The sequence below is a fragment of the Oratosquilla oratoria genome, chromosome 31, assembly GCF_046742065.1.
Source record: "Oratosquilla oratoria isolate Oo_2021 chromosome 31, ASM4674206v1, whole genome shotgun sequence".
Lineage (NCBI taxonomy): Eukaryota > Metazoa > Arthropoda > Malacostraca > Stomatopoda > Squillidae > Oratosquilla > Oratosquilla oratoria.
This window is the reverse complement of record NC_134807.1, coordinates 35,362,196-35,366,043: the sequence shown is the minus strand read 5'-3', so window position 1 is coordinate 35,366,043 and position 3,848 is coordinate 35,362,196. Positions and strand designations below refer to the sequence as shown.

Sequence of the window (3,848 nt, the reverse complement as noted above, 5' to 3'; positions counted from 1 at the left end):
TTATGGTGCCCTCCAAATAACTTGTTGACTCTGCCCACAAGGAAAGATCTAAATCTATGCTTAAAGTGCACAGGGGATGGATGTTGATGTGCAATGCCCATTTGTCTAATACAGCCAAAAAAGTGTTCAAGTCCATCTTGATTAAGCCTGTAAGTCATGATATATTTAACATTATATCGCTGACTTATCATTGCAAATAAGCAGCTTAAAGAGGTATATGATAAAATGATGCCCTTTTGAAATGGATAGAGGCTATCCTTTTCTCCAACCCGCATGTTTTTGGCTGTAGTCAGCATTTCTGAAAGAATTTGATTTTGGTACTCCAAATGAATGCCATATGCAGCTCTTGCTTTTTTTATGTCATTTGGTGTTCTAGAATTGAATAGATCAAACCAAGAATCAACTAATGAAATAAAACTGCTCGTGTCCTGTCAATCTTTGCTCTTAAGAAGATTTTGTTGACCAAAATACTGCAAAGATTTTGCAACGGTGTTTGACATAAGCTGAGCAGCTAATTTTACATTCATTCTGCTTACTCCTTTAACATCTAAGTGCTTGTATGATATTTTATGGGCTGTCTTTAGATCTGATTCACTTCTCATCACAAGCTCTCGAACACTGCCGCTAGTGATGTTCCTGAAGGGACTGTTGAGAGTGAAACCATGGTCGAAAAAGTTGTTTCTTAAGAGCTTAAGTAAATGAGGAGCATCAGCAAACACATAAATTTGCCTATCTGGATGAGCTGGATTTTGGAAGCTAGTATTATTTATATCAATGCCTAAATTGTTCCACAGTTTAACATTGGTGGGGCCAAGATCATTAACCATTGCTACTATTATCATTCCAGCGTCTTCTAATTTAACTATAAGATCAAATAATACAGCTTTTGACATGTCGGTATCGAAGTTATAGTAGACAAGCTGTTTCCAGTTGCTGGTTAAACCCCTGATCATAACACACTGAACTTTGTGTTTTGGAGCATACACAGTATATGTAGCTTTATCATAAGACCACTCTTGAGATACACTTGTCTCATCAAAGGACAAAACACAAAGCCTCTCAAACTCTGACATAGTATCAGCTTTATGTCTTAAAACGTGCACTATTGATGTTAATGGACCAGGTTCAACATTAAGTTTACCTACCCACCGATTAATAGTGGCTATTGATGGCAAAGGGATTATGTTTTTGTTTCTTAGATAACAATAAGCATTAGTGCTCAAACTTCTTAAATTGACAGCTTGACTTAGATCTTCATCGCTCCACTTTGCTACATTGCGTTTGCCTTCAAGTAGTAATTTAATTTGAGTATCTGAAAAGTGAGCTCTTAATTTCTCTTTTATATCAGATGTAACAGTGGCAATATCACTTTTAATGTTACCTTGAAGAATAGTAATAAGCTCCTGATATTTTCTGTTTTCAATAACAAGTTTATCACTTTCCATACGAACAACAGCAAGCTGCTGCTTTAATGCATGTATGGTGTCATGCAAGAAAGCAGTATGTGTCATCTCACATGTATCAAAAAACTTCCTTTTTCTCAGGGTGATGCCTTCCTCTTCAAGTGTAGTATCTCTTCTACTACTATCTTCTGGGTGTTCTGAAAAGATTTTAACAGTTAATTTCCTATTGTAAGCCTTCATTGGGAATGAAGAAAAGGGGGGAAGGGTGCGATGAGAGAGAAAAGTGGGAAGGGAAAGATTTTAGGTGGGGCATGAGAAGTTGCAGGTAAGTAGGTATAGGACATTTCTTAGAATCTGCAGAAGCTTCAAGAAAAAAATTAGGACATTTGTTTGCAAAGTATAACTAACTATATTAAGGGAAAATTATTCTAATAACACTTGTACAAATGTGGTGAATTGTACTGCTTACCTTTAGCATCAAAAATGTTGTGTATTGGTAGCCATGGCTCAGAGATCACAATCTGCTCTCCACCTGCAGTCGAGACGTGGGATGCTGCAAAAAAATAACTGCTTACAATTTTGCAATAGTATGTATAGGGAAAGCCCCTAGCATTACGAGATTGCTTTTCGTCACTGACTTTGAATCACATATTTTTTCATTGCACAGATAAATCTTGCATACTAACCTCTGCTATTGGAAGACCTGGTGTGAGTTTGCTGACTTGCATCAGAGATCACAATCTGCTCTCCACCTGCAGTCAAGACGTGGGATGCTGCAAAAAAAAAAATGCTTACAATTTTGCAATAGTATATATAGGGAAAGCCCCTAGCATTACGAGGTTGCTCTACGTCACTGACTTTGAATCACATATTTTTTTATTTGCACAGATAAATCTTGCATACTAACCTCTGCTATTGGAAGACCTGGTGTGAGTTGGCTGACTTGTTTCAGATATCACAATCTGCTCTCCACCTGCAGTCGAGACGTGGGATGCTGAAAAAAAACTGCTTACAATTTTGCAGTAGTATATATAGGGAAAGCCCCTAGCATTACGAGGTTGCTTTACATCACTGACTTTGAATCACATATTTTTTTCATTGCACAGATAAATCTTGCATACTAACCTCTGCTATTGGAAGACCTGGTGTGAGTTGGCTGACTTGCATCAGAGATCACAATCTGCTCCCCACCTGCAGTCGAGACGTGGGATGCTGCAAAAAAAAAAAAAAAAAAAAAAAAGAACTGCTTACAATTTTGCAATAGTATATATAGGGAAAGCCCCTAGCATTACGAGATTACTTTTCGTCACTGACTTTGAATTACATATTTTTTCATTGCACTGATAAATCTTGCATACTAACCTCTGCTATTGGAAGACCTGGTGAGAGTTGGCTGACTTGCATCAGAGATCACATTCTGCTCTCCACCTGCAGTCGAGACGTGTGATGCTGCAAAATATAGATTTCTTACTATACCGACATCGCATTTCCTTATTTCAATTATATAAGTTAATGTGCCACCTGTGGTAATACAAAATGCACAAAAGGTATGGCATAATAAAACAATATACAGCTAATAACAAGGAAAATTGTGACCTAATGGCAATGGTTTGCGAGATGTACTCACCATAGTCGAGTGTTGGCACTGCTCCAGGTTTAAATTTCTTTTGGGATGTAGGAATGGGAATGCCAAGTAACTCGTACTTCAAATGTCGCTGGAATGCATTTGCTTCAAAGTGCCGGCTGCATTTGTAAGAATTGGCCGGATTAAATCTTTCTGCTCGTTTGCAAAATGTAATCCACTTATTTCTCACATATTCATCCTTTGGAAATCTATGGTAAGTTATTTCAGACCCTTTCACATGTGTTTTTCTGCACCCGGAAACTGCACAATGGGACGGCATAGTTATTTTAGTTACGCATAAATATTATAAAAGAAAACGGAGACACGTTCACAACTCCAGCCACACCTGGACTGAGGCCGGAATTTCTACGAACCCTCGGCCAGGTACTTCTAGTGACGTCACTGCGCAAACGACCTAATTATTGGTCAGTTGTTGAGTAGACCTTGTATTCTCTCGATCTTGCTATAATCAATCCACATACGTGCGTAACTATTTGTCGTAAAATATAAATCATACATTGTTCATACATTCCAAGAAATTAAAGTAGATACTTCTTTGAATTCTTACACATTAATCAGAATACAATAACCTCAAATGTATAACATATACGCAGATATGTATGTTTTCAAAATACAATGATGTCGTCTTGCGACGAACTGCTCAAGCGTAACAGAAAACGGATGTCGCGATACATGGTAGAAAACATAATAAACACAAGGGGTGACTATGCTTTGGTAACAATCTTCCCCTTAAAGACATGAGGTAATCCTTGGATTCACTCATGTTGAAGAGGGAATGCGAGATAGGGGATTTAATTTAT

The 3,848-nt window shown here is 37.7% G+C and overlaps 1 long non-coding RNA gene across 2 annotated transcripts; it reads right to left on the bottom strand.

Moving 5' to 3' along the window:
• Positions 1-1,558: 1,558 nt before the first annotated feature.
• On the bottom strand, positions 1,559-3,138 carry LOC143041720 (uncharacterized). 2 transcript variants are annotated; one of them, XR_012967811.1, is made up of 4 exons: positions 2,766-3,138; positions 2,529-2,615; positions 1,873-1,956; positions 1,575-1,600 (listed from the first exon to the last, which is right to left on the bottom strand). It is a non-coding gene; the product is annotated as an uncharacterized LOC143041720 (long non-coding RNA). The 2 variants fall into 2 exon arrangements; XR_012967810.1 differs by lacking the exons at positions 2,529-2,615; positions 2,766-3,138 and adding an exon at positions 2,090-2,171 and having other exon boundaries at positions 1,559-1,600.
• Between the last annotated feature and the right edge of the window lie 710 nt (positions 3,139-3,848).